This window comes from Castanea sativa, chromosome 6 (assembly GCF_040712315.1).
Source record: "Castanea sativa cultivar Marrone di Chiusa Pesio chromosome 6, ASM4071231v1".
In the NCBI taxonomy this organism is placed as follows: Eukaryota; Viridiplantae; Streptophyta; class Magnoliopsida; order Fagales; family Fagaceae; genus Castanea; species Castanea sativa.
In genome coordinates, this window is record NC_134018.1 from 14,436,798 (window position 1) to 14,450,499 (window position 13,702).

Below are 13,702 nucleotides of genomic sequence, written 5' to 3' on the forward strand. Positions count from 1 at the left end.
GATAATGTTACCGATTGTGTTTCCGATTCATATAAGCTACCAATTAGACTTTGCGGTAAGATAAAAATTGCCCCACTCACTCTACATTAGTTTGTACCTTTCTCGTTTTTTTTTTTTTGTTTTTAATTTTTTTAATTTTTTATTTATTTAATAGTTGAGATTAAAAGTTGCTTTTTCACTTTTTATTATCATTATTTATTGATTAAAATTAAAAGTTATTTTTTTTTTCAATTTTAAATCTTAATTGTCCATTACTATTGCATCATGTCTTGATTTCAATCTAAAATTTAATAAGTAGGCTAAATCTTTTGTCAGTTTTGGTACACCCTTACCAATAACATAGGCAAAACGATTAGGCTTCAAACCCAATAACATTTTATCCTAACCTTTGGATTTAAATGTATAGTTTTAAGACCCATTTCTTATAGAGCAATGCTGGTAATATAGCATTTAACACAACTTTTACCATGTGGCGATGTAGATCCATATGGATCCACATTTTTCTTTACTGCTCATGTCTCACAATATGATAAGTTGTGATAAAAGTTGTGTAAAATATTGTGATAATTGCTCTTTTTTTTATCTTGTTTGTGTTATTTTTTAGATTGTAACTATGAAATATAACCATATAATTATCTGTTTTTTAGAATATAATTAGGATAATTTTTTTTGTAATTTTTCATTTTGCTTTTTCTTAAAATGTATTTAGGACCAAAACCATGTAATTTTTATTTTATTTTGATCCAAATGATGTAATTCAATTCAATATAAATAAAGATGCATATTCATCCATGGTTTTATTTTATTTTGATTTTTTGTAAAATAAGTGTCGATTGCATACACATACACAGACAACACACCCCATAAGACCTCCAAGACCAATAGGTTTAGCCTAAATTCAGTATAAATATAAAAGGGATCCTCGCACTATGCCACCTATTAGATGGCAATATCTAGGGTTGTCCATCAACTTGTCATACCCTACACACTCGATCCGACCCGAAGACCCATAGGTAGATTCGAATAACTAGACGAGTCAGATGATGGTTAGTTAGTGTTAAAAATCAGGTTTTTAGTTTGAGTTCGAATCCTACAGTTCCTAACTCGTAGAAACTAGCCTAATTGCTCATAAAAAGAAAACATTTTAGGTTATACCCTCACAATCTCAAGAGCTAAAGCCCTAGCCCCATCCCCTTTTCAGAATTTTTGATGCTCTCTCTCTCTCTCTCTAACCCCAACCTCCATCTTATTGCCGCCAATGCCAACTTTGCCCTATTGCCACCATCAATGACGTGCGGTTGTCGTTGAACTCACCGTTCTAGGATAACTTTCAATCAAACCCCACTCTTTTGTAGTAAAGCCTCCTCTGAGGCTCATATCTTGTGTAATATGATGGTGGATGTACTAATCTTGTGATAAATGTAGTGATGGTGGGGGGAGGGAATGGTGGTGGTGGTGCTGATTAAGTCTTATCTCTTTCTTCGTTTTAGTCTCAGATTTAGGTTTAAGGTATTTTTGGGCCTATGTGGTTTTAGCCTCAGCTATGGATTTGTGGTATTTGTGGTATTTTTGGTGCTATTTGGTTTTAGTCTAAAATCTGGGTTTGTGGTATTTTTGGTGTTTTTTGATTTCTCTAGCTATTGATTGTGGTTGTGAGCTATTGAGGTTTGTATTCTTTGGGTCTAATTTCTTTTGTATTGTTGTTCTTCAAACCCAAAATCACTCAACAGCTTTGACCCACTCAACTGATGAGTTGAGCAACTGGGTTCGACCTAAGTATTCAATTAGCAGTGCGTCCATTTTCAATTCGCCCGATCTAATCAGATTGGGTGTGGTCAACCCTAAACTCAATTCGACCCAACCCATGGACAATGTTAGCTATATTTCATTCTGATGGGGACTTAAGTGAAGAATGTTCGTCCATAGTGGTCATCCATAGTCACCACGTCCATAACTTGATCACAATATAGAAAGCCATAAGAAGAGGAGAACAACAATGGCATCATGTGGAGGAACAATGCACGTCCCTTTATAATAAGACCATCTAATTCCAGGTTAGTCGTCCATAGCACAAAGGCATGGACATCAAGATGGCACTTGGGGAATTCTAAAAGAACTTCTCATAAAGCTCCTTACGATCTGACCATGATGTGCTACTCTTAAAACTTGGAGGAATTCCCTCATAATCCGCTCCACGTACCCCATTTACCCATTTTCTCCATTAACTACTCACATCACCCATGATGGTGGTGGATCCGAACAAGTATATCCACTTCAAATCTTTATAAAAGGAGCAAGTCTGATTCACCCGAGGTAAGTTCTACCATTCACTTTTTTCCCATCCTTGTGTTCTAGAGAGAAAATTGACTTAACCGTCGGAGGGTCCTTGGCTGGGTTACACTAGTCACCATTGACAGTTCTTTCTTTCTTTTCAGGACCAATAGCCGTTACCATAGCCTGAAGTATTTCAGCCTACTGATTTTTGTGCATCATTAGTTGGCATTGTCTGTGGAAAGGGAAAAAGGTTCAGAGGCTTCGAAGCGGTAGAAGGTTTCTGTTGTGAGTTCATCTACGGGGATTGTAGAGTCTAGGGACAAAGGTTTTGTACTAGATCTGAAACTTCTCTTTACTATAGTGGATTACTTTTCGGGAAGGTTTCCCTTCAGGTTTTTTACTGTGAAACTGGTTGGTTTCATTGGTTTTCCAGGGTCATCATATCTTGTTTTATTTATTTTTCTGCTGCACTTATATTTGACATGATATTGATGTTTGTTTATTTTAATAAGTTTTATACATAATAAATCTAATTAATAACTTGGGTTTAAAACTTGTTAATTGTATCAACCGGGGTCTAAATTTCCCAACAAGTGGTATCAGAGCAGGTACACTCTGATTGGATTAATTTCCTGAGTGTGATCCTTGACCCCTGTTGTCATGGATCGTGGACAATCTCTTTTGATTCCTCCTTTATTTGATGGCACAATTATGCGTACTGGAAAGTTCGTATGAAAGTTCGTATGAAAGTTTTCTTGCAGGCTCTAGGTGAACAGGTATGGCAAGCTGTTGAAGTTGACTGGATTAAGCCAAAGGAATCACTGGTGGATTGGGATGATGCAACAATCATAGCGGAAAATTTCAATAGTAGGGCCTTAAATACTTTGTTTTGTGGGGTGATCAATGAGGAATTCAAGAAAATATCATCAATGGAAGTTGCCAAGGAAGCATGGACCATTCTGGAAACCACCTATGAAGGTACCAAGACAGTAAAAACTGTGAAGCTTCAAAGACTCACTAGTAGCTTTGAATAAATAAGGATGGAAGAGGATGAGACCTTTGATGAGTTCTATGCTAAACTCAAGGATATTGTGAATTCTGCTTTCAACTTTGGAGAGTCTATAGCAGACTCCAAAATTGTTTAGGGTATGATTTCTCTTTCTCTAATATTGCTTCTTCTAGTACTATTGTTTTTGTTCCTCCTAGTAATAATGCTGAAATTGAGAATACTAATGTTAAAACTGAATTAGCTAGTGAGAACATAGACAAGGGTAAATCTATCTTAAAAGAACCCCTTAAGCAGGATAAGAAGGAAGTTAAAAACCCTAGGGCTAAGAAGGCCAACTCTTAAAGGCCTAAACAAAAGAGGCAGCATCTCTGTCATCACTGTGGAGCAACTGGTCATACTCGAACAAATTGCTATAAGTGGTTAGCCACTCAAAATAGCAACAACATGTTGGCGTCGAGAAACCAGAATCAGTTTCCGTCCTCGTTCGCTCCTCTCGGAGATCTTCTCAAAGCCCTTATGTTCCTTTCAAACTTGAATGGTCTCAATTCTTCCCCCTCACCACCGGCTCAAGGGTTTGCGAAAGGGAAAGGTTCTTCCAAGGTTTGGAAGGAAAAAGGTTCCAAGTGATTTAATCACTTTTTCTCTTTCTCTATCTGTTTTTGTTTGCATTACATGTGTGTTTTGTTTTTATAATTTGAGTCAGTCTAGTTTTATGCATTGCTTTGTTTTGTCTTACATGTTTTTCGTTGTTAGTTTTTTAGTTTTAGTTATTTCGTTTTGTTTCAGAAATTAAAAAAAAAATTGAAAAATTCAGAAAAATACAAAAACAGTGTGTGTATGTGTACATCGGTTCTTGTGAATCTTAAAATGGCCATTGAAACATAGTTTTCTAAACTTTGTATCCATTGTAGCTTAGATGAGCATTCTTATGCACAACTAAGCAAGTGAGTTTTGTGGCTCTTTGTTTGTGATGAGTAAGGTTAAGTGATTTCTTGTACTTAACACTCGTATCACTCTTTTTGATGGGAAGGACTAGAAAATCCTAAGAGAAAGGCATAAATAACCATCTCACCACTGTTACTCGCCAATCATGATATGACATCTGTATGCTTCGGCATAGCAAAAGTGCAATGTCAATGACATCCGTATGCTTCGGCATAGCAAAAGTGCAATGTCAAAAAGTTTAACATAATTGGGTATTTCTTTTCTCTCTTTTATATACCCATGCATGATATACTTAATAAAAGAAAAATATGAAAAGAAAATAAAAGCAAAAAGAACAAAATACTTTAAAATATGATTGTAAGCGTGTTTTCTAGGAGATGTGAGAGTTATAGGATGTACCTCGAAGGTGATAGTCCCTATCAAACAGTTATGATTTTGTGTGAGTTAAAATGATTTTCTCATATCTCAAATCATCATAACATAGAGACACTTGTGCAATCTTGCGATGTTTTTTACACACAACACGCAATATTCTTTGCTACTCTTGATACATGTGCAGGTACAATGTGTTTTGGCCATCACAAGGTTTACATGTGTTGATGTATGCTCACTAAACTGTTTTGACTTGTTTTTGAAATATAAAATTGGTTAGACTTGTTTAGTGTGTGTGTGTGTTTTGGATCAAAATACATGACATTTTTCTTGTTGAGAGATGATTTTGAGAGGTTAAAATGTTGATTGGATCTTTGACTGAGGTGCATGTTTGATTGCATTCATATTTGTGTTTTTCCCTTCTTGAAAAACTGGTTTTAAGCCATCTCGACACCTCTCGATACTTGGCTTATCTGTCGAGATCTTCAGTTGATTTTTTTTATCGCAATCTCGACACCTCTCGATAGCTAGGTGTATCGATCAAGATATCTCCTGCCTCCTCGATAGCTATTCGATCCATCGAGGTATGCTCAATAGCTTCTCGACACCTCTCGATCCATTGAGATTCTCTTACATGCATTGTTTTTCACTTGTTTTGCATATTTCTTTGATCTTGTCATCCATAGCATATTGTTTGATTACATTCATGCATTTTTATGGATTCTTTGTACTCCTTTGATCATCATTGATCATCTTTATGTTTCTCGGGTGAGGCTTTATAGCTTCTTATACCCTTTGTCAATCATGACAAAAAGGGGAAGAAATTGGAGAATTTGTGATTTCTTTCTTTAAGATTTTACATGTTAGGGGGAGAAATACATGCCTTTGTAAGGGGGAGATGTGTTTCATCTTGTTAGGGGGAGTGTTTACCTCCTTGTTGTTGTAGGAGCTTCTTTTAGCTTCTTTTTCTTGTATCTTAGGTCTTGTGACCATGTTTACATACATTGTGTTTATCTTTGATATATATGTGATGATGTATGTTTTCTTCACCTATCTCTACATGTGTTATTTCTTTTCTCTCTTTATACACATGTTTTTTATTTTTTGTATGCAATCTATTATTTTTGCTTCACACAAAGATACCTTGATGTTTTTTGTTTAAAGTGTTTTAGAAATACAGGTTGTCAAAGTCTACTTGTCATGAACTCTCTTCTTGCAAAATTTTTCAAGAGTTTATGTTAGGATAGGTTTTATTGTATTCAACAAGTGAGCATAAGTTGAGTGCTTTATGACTTCTCTCATATGTTCATTTGTTTATTGTGGTTTTGTCACGGATTGCCAAAAGGGGAGATTGTTAAGGACATATTTTATGTAGTTGGCTAATCCTTTGATAAAACGCACTTTACTTGTATTTGGGCAGATCTAGGATGTATTTAATACTTCAAGAAACATGTTGTTCAAGTCTAGTATTAAAGCCATGAAGATTAGACCAAGAAACAAGTGAAAAAAAAGTGTTCACTAAAGCTAAACATATAGCTCGACACCTGCGGACACCTGCAAACAGATAGCTTGATAGCTGCTCGACAGATAGCTGCTCGATAGATAGCTATCTATCGAGGTTTAATGAGACTCGACAGATACTATTTATCGAGGTATCTATCGAGGTTACGGAAATTCAGATTTTCGGATTTGATTTTCGGCTCGTGCACTAGAACCCCCAATGGCCGTTCAACAATAGTTGCAGTCCATGGCAGCTGCGATGTCAGAATTGAAGCAATAGAATTAGGAGTTAACTAGAGAAGTTAATAGACAGTGTCAGCATCGAAGTGGTGAAGAACGAGGACAAAATTCAGAAAATGAAGGGGTTGAGAACAATGTTGAAGGAGACTAGTCCAGAGGTACTGTTACCCGTAGGTACCACATTTGGGGAGGGAGATGGATCACATGAAAAGAGCCATGGAGGAGATGAAGGATTCCATGAGGAGAGCAAATCATATGGATGATTTTGTTGACAAGACAGATTCCCTGTTCATTGCATCCATCACAAGTCACCCCCCTGCCTTCCAAATTCAAAGTGCTCACCTTGGACTCATATGATGGGACGTGAGATATGTGTGATCACATTGCCACGTTCAAGACAACCATGCATCTTCAAGGTGTACCAGACGAAATCATGTGTTGAGAATTTCCTACCACATTGAAAGGCCCTGCTAGAGTATGGTTTGGTAAATTACCACAAAATACCATAACCTCGTTTCAGGAATTAAGTAAGTTGTTCGTTAATAACTTTGTTGGAGGTCAGAGGCAAAAGCATTTCTCGTCTAATTTGTTAAGCATAGAGTAAGGAGAGAACAAGAGTCTACGTTCTTTTGATTAGCCGATTTAACAAAGAAGCCTTGTTAGTGGACAAGATGGATGACAAGATCCTTTTAGCGGTCTTCTACAACGGAGTCAGTTCAGATTTGTTCATCCATAAGTTGTATGATCAAGAGCCACAAACAATGGCTGAGTTGATACATTTAGCCCAAAGTTTCATGAACACAGAAGATGCAGTTATTGCTAAGAAAAAGAAGAAAGGACTCCAACTAGAGAAAGTCCTTTTAAGTTAGCATATGGAAGTGATGTCAGTGATACCCATGGAGGTTGGTTTAGCTAGCTATAGGGTGGCCCACTATAACAATAAGGAGAATGAGAAACAGTTTCATCTAGATCTTGACCTCATTGATGAGGTAAGGATGGATGTAGAACAGAGGGTTACGCGTTACAAGAACTTGATGGCTAAGCACCATGATGCACTGGTAAAGCCATGGCAGTTCAACATTGGAGATCTCGTCCTAAAAAGGGTGTTCTTGGCTATTAAGGACCATGATCATGGAAAGTTGGGACCAAACTAGGAAGGACCATACAAAGTTATCAATTCCAAAATGTTAAGGACATATTTTATGTAGTTGGCTAATCCTTTGACAAAACACACTTTGCTTGTATTTGGGTAGATCTAGGATGTGTTTAATACTTCAAGAAACATGTTGTTCAAGTCTAGTATTAAAGTTATGAAGATTGGACCAAGAAAAAAGTGAAGAAAAGGTGTTCACTAAAGCTGGACAGATAGCTCGACACCTGCGGACAGATAGCTCGACACCTGCGAACAGATAGCTCAACAGTTGCTCTACAGATAGCTATCTATCGAGGTTTAATGAGGCTCGATAGATACTATCTATCGAGGTTATGGAAATTTAGATTTCCAGATCTGATTTTCAGCCCATGCTTTTGTATTTGTGTAGGGTTTCTTTTCTCACAACCCTAGACATATATAAGACTTATTTTAGAGGCTGTCACATAAGAGAATACAAGGAGAACACATGCAAAAGGTGACCGAAGCCTTATTTTCTTTGAAAGAAGCTACTGCGTCTTTGTGCCTTAGGGTTTTGTAACCAAGTGCTTCTTGATCTTCATTATTAATGAAGTGAAGAACTTTGCAGCCAACATTCTTCTTCCTCAAGTTGGTGAGTGAGTCACGTACTGGGATTCGTGCAAAGAAATTAGTCACGTACTGGGATCCGTGCATCAAAGGGTGGTGTTCATATATTGAAGAGTTTAGAGGTTCTAAAGTAGTAGAAGGTTTCTGCTGTGAGTTCATCTACGAGGATTGTAGAGTTTAGGGACAAAATTTTTGTACTAGATTTGAAACTTCTCTTTACTATAGTGGATTGCTTGTTTTTTGCTGTGAAATTGGTTGGTTTCATTGGTTTTTCTGGGTCATTATATCTTGTCTTATTTATTTTTTTGCTGCACTTATATTTGACATGATATTGATGTTTGTTTGTTTTAACAAGTTTTATGCATAATAAATCTAATTAACAACTTGGATTTAAAACTTGTTAATTGTATCAACCGGGGTCTAAATTTTTCAACACAAAAGGCGAGGTTCGTACTACTTAGAAACCTTGGAGGGACAAAAGCTAGAGCACCCGTGGAATATGCAACACTTAAGGAAGTATTACCAGTAAAAAAAACTCATCAAGAAGGTCAGCATGGACAAGATTAAAGATTACCAGTAACCACTAATAGTTTATTTATGTTATCTTTTAGCACTTATGTTTTTCAGCAGTATTTTATGTTTTCTAGCATCTGAATTCCCTAAAAGGCACTAGCTACTAGCGTGTGCCACGAACGATGTTATGAACAAGGTCCTTTTGTATATAAAATAATTTGAATTCCCTAAAAAGGACTAAGTATTAGCATGAATAATGTCTTTGGACGAGGCTATGTACTAAGTTCTCTTGTGTTAATGAACAATGTTATGTACAGTTTCATTGTATATAAAATAGATTGAATTCTCTAATTTAAGTGTTGATGATTCTATGAAATTAATGTCCATATGAAATTAAAGACAACTAAAGCTCTAGACACAGAGATGCACGGTCGTAGCCAACCTTAAACGAGGAAAGTGCTAATCTAAAATCTTACAGTAACAATATGAGTACCAAGGGAAGGAACATATACCTCCCATTACATTCATCCAAAAACAATGGATGAAGAAAGGCATGCATGCAAAACACTACTGAGTAATCCAAACTATGGACGAAAGGGAAAACAACTAAAAATTCCAAAAAAAGAAGTCTAAAATAAGGACGAGGAAGATACTTAACCATTCTAAGATAGTTCAAACCATGGACAAGAGAATACTTCAAACATGGACAAATATGTTCATAAATAAAAGGGTAGACGACCATCGTCTAAAATCCCTTAAATGTGTCAAGCCTAAAAAAGGCAATTGTATAAATGCCTGTCCTTAAACTTGGACGAGCTAAATGTACTTGCATAAATCCAAATGGTCTAAAAAAGTGAACCCCTTATAAAAATAAAAGAGAAAAGCAAACAGGGAAAACAAATAAAGGTGATTACAAATTCGTCTTTTTCTTATAAACCACTAGGGGCAGTATCCCCAAACTTTGGGTCATCTTTGGCAGGCTAAGTAGAGGCATCGTCTTCAACGTTTACGTCCTTGGATTTGTCTGGAGAAGAGAATTCTTAACAGCAATGCGAAGTTTAATACGACTGAAATCCACTCTGGGGAAATGTTCAATCGTGTCCATACGAAAGTCTTCAAACCTAGCAACATAGCTCCTATCCAAAAGATCAGTGAACTCGCTAGATGCCTTGAACTCCCTAATAGCTGCTTCTCTAGTTTCTCCTAGAAGAGTGCAAAGCTCTTTGCTTCTCTTTTGGAGATGGTCAAGACGAGTGTCCTTCTCAACCGCATCTGCTTTTAACTCTTTGATGAGGTTCTTTAGCTCCTTTACCTCATCCTCTAGCTTAACCCTCACTTTAGCTCGACGATTAGATTCCTTTTCCATTTCGCGAATCTTCACCTCAAGCCTAACCCTTTGCTTGTCCATTTCATAAGCTTGTCTAGATGCCACCATAAACTTAGTCATAGCCTGTATAAGAAGAAATGGATGTGAGACAAGTGGATGAGTATATTAATTTATGAATGGTTAAAGTCGAGAAAAAGTACCTTGAAGAGATTATGAACTGTAGAATGCTCAAACTCCTTCACAGACATGTCATAGCATATGGCAATGTCCTCCTCAGACACAACTTGTTGAAATATCTCCCAAGCAAGGCCTTCACTTCTGAGAAGAGTCATGGGGCTGCCACTGGGAGGTTTGGACGGGGTGGCTTCAAGAGGGTTAGATGAATAGGATGGCTATTTGGTAGGAGCAGGAGGGATGACAAAGCCAGTCTTGAAGATCCTAGATTTGGACGACCCATGCCTTGACTTCTTATGGCCTCGGTGACTAGGAAGACTCTCCTTGTCTATCGTCTTGGAAAGAGCCTTCCTTTTCTCCATGCCAATTGGATGAGGCTGGGAGTGGGTTTCCTCCTCCTGGGTAGCTTCTTTGTTTGCCAAACCCTTCCCTTTGTTCTCTATCATGGTTGCCATTCCTACAAGAAGAAAGATGTGTTAGAGTTTAGATGAAGTAAACAATTAGGATGCAATGTAAGTAATTCACGTCTACGCATGGTAAGCTCCTGAGCAAGTGCCTCCTCAGTTGGTTCAGGTTCAAGCCTTAAAGTAGTTAGGGAGGAAATGGGTCCCTGCCTACCTCAATAGGGTTTTCTACCTAGAACCCTAAGACGAAGAAAAACTCCGTCTTCCATCTCCTATCAAATGTGGGGAGGGACTTGACCAATCTACAGTTTGAACCCCTAGCAGAAAACTGGTAAAAGCTTAAGGATTGACTGATTTATGAGAGTTTGTAACAATATATAAACTTGTCCACAGTGAAAGGACGGTTCCCATAAAAAATCTCCCTCCACAAAACTTGCATGGATATGATAAGCCTTCATGCATTGGGGTTGAGCTAGTTAATGCCTATGCCTAGCCTATGGAGTATTTCCCTGGCAAAGGCATTAAGAGGAAACCTAAGCCCCCCCATAAGATAAGCCTCGTATATACCTACCCAAAAATGAGGATTATAGCGCCATTCACCATAGACGGCCAAACGAAGGTTAAGGTCGTCAGGGATCTGGTACCAAGTCCTAAGGGAATTAAGTTTTTTCTCATTTTTCCTAGAAGGGATGCCTACAACGCAACAATATAAAGTCACCTCCTCACTTGATAAGGTAGACGAGGGGTCACCGGTGGATGTACTAGCAAGTGACCCAGAGGCCATTCTAATCCTCATCTTTTCTTGGAAGACTTCTAGGGGAACTCCAGGAACCCTAGACAAGTATTGCTCGTCAATGGTGTTCCCCCACTACTACTGCTACTATTGCTACTGCTATAACTACTACTGCTACCACTAGAGCTACTCTGTTCATGATACTCGTCTATCTCCCTCTTGTCACTATCACTAGACGAAGACACTATAATCTCAGACATTTTGAAAAAGCTCTAAAGAAAAACCTAAAGATGAGAAGAAGAGGATACTTAGCTCTAAACGAGGATGACTAAGGACGAAGAAAACTCCTAGATGAGGCGTTGGACAACAAAGGTCAGAGGAGAAAATATGAGAAATGTAAGAGGGTAGGAGAGGAATTCCACTATTTATAGGTGACACACCTGGATACTGAAACGACGTAAACCTATCAGAGCGTGCCACGCGACACTTTTCTTGAAGAATGAAGCGATGCGACAAACAAGCCTCGAGATCACACAACATGTCAACATCCTTGGGTCATCCCTTTAACATTCCTTTAATAAATAATTAATACTTGAAGAAACAATGATGACGTGGAGACACAAGGACAAGGGGGCAATTGATAGGGACTCAAGTTAAGAATGTTCGTCCATGGTGATCGTCCACAGCCACCACATCCATAACTTGTCATATCCAGAAGTCTTAAGAAGAGAAGAACAACAATGGCATGTGTAGGAATAATGCGTGTCCCTTTATAATAAGACCTTCTAATTCCAAGTTAGTTGTCCATAGCACAAAGGCATGGACGACCAGATAACACTTGGGGAATTCTACAAGAACTTCTCATAAAGCTCCCTATGATCTGACCATAATGTGCTACTCTTAAAACGTGGAGGGGATTCCCCCGTAATCCACTCCACGTACCCCATTTTCCCATTTTCTCCATTAATTACTCACATCACCCATGATGGTGGCAGATCTGAACAAGTAGACCCACTTCAAACTCTCTATAAAAGGAGCAAGTCCCATTCACCTGAGGTAAGTTCTACCATTCCTTTTTTTCCCATCCTTGTGTTTTAGAGAGAAAACTGACTTAATCGTCGAAGGGTCGTTGGCCTGGTTACACCGGTCACCCTTGACAATTCTTTCTTTCTTTTCAGGACCAACAACCATTACCATAGTCCGAAGTATTTCAGCTTACTAATTTTCGTGCATCATCACATTCTTTTTAGGCAAAAATACAAAACTCACCCCTAAGTTTCACTTGAATTCATTTCAATCATCTAATTTTACTTTCGTTCAATTGAGTCCTCTAAGTTTCAAAATTTTCCAATTAAGGCTTCCCATCCACTTTTGTTAACTACTTGCTGTTATGTTTTTAATTGAAAAGGGTAAATTAAACTCAATTTCCTTGAAGTATGAGAGAATGACACTCACTCCTAAACTTAAAAGGAAAAAACACTCTCCTCCATTGAGGTTTGAAGAAAATGACATCCCCCATTCCATTAATATTAGTAACGAAATATTTCAAATTTTTAACATATTCTTTTTACCGAAGTTTAACCATGGTTAGTAAAAAGAGTATTCACATAAAAAAAATAGAAATGAAAAGAGCATTTTATAAAACATATTGCTCAAGCGGATTTTTTAGTTACACCTTACTAACTGATATTATTTAAGTTTGCGGATTCTTGAATTTTTTAATTACACCTCTCACCAACACTTCGCATCAAAATTTATGAGATAAACATGGAGGGTAATTTTGGGTTTAGTAAAACTTTTAAGGATAAGTGGAGGGTAATTTTGAAATTAGCCCTTAACCAAAGGGTAGATTAAGATGCAACATTTTTAACTTTAATTTAACAAAGTTTGGTCAAATGAATGTTAAAGGGGGAAAGTGTTTTTTCCTTTCCGGTTTGGGAAGAGTGTCATTTTCTTAAACCTCAAGGGAGAGGAGTGTAATTTGATCAAAAATATTTAACTTAAAAAAACCAAAAAAATAAAAAATAAAATAAAAAAGGGGGAAAGTGTTAGGACATATGTGTTTCGCTTGTTAAGAACATATGTCATTCATTTATGTAATTAGCTAATCCTTTGACAAAACGCACTTTACTTGTAATTGGGTAGATTTAGGATGAGTTTTATACTTCAAGAAACTGTGTTTCAAGATCAAGTGTTGAAGTCATCAAGTCTATCTAAGGAACAAGATGAAAAGTGCAAGATCATTAAAACTCGACAGCTAGCTCGACAGCTAGCATGTGTCGAGGTTTAAAGAGCTGTTCCAGGCCTGTGGCTCGACAGCTTCTCGACAGCATCTCGATACCTCTATCTGTCGAGGCTTAAGAAAAATAGATTCTAAGTTCTCTTTTGATTCCAATCCGTGGATGTGTCTTTGGACCTTCTTTTCTCCTAACCCTAGGCATATAAAAGGATTATTTTAAGGGACGTAAAAGTA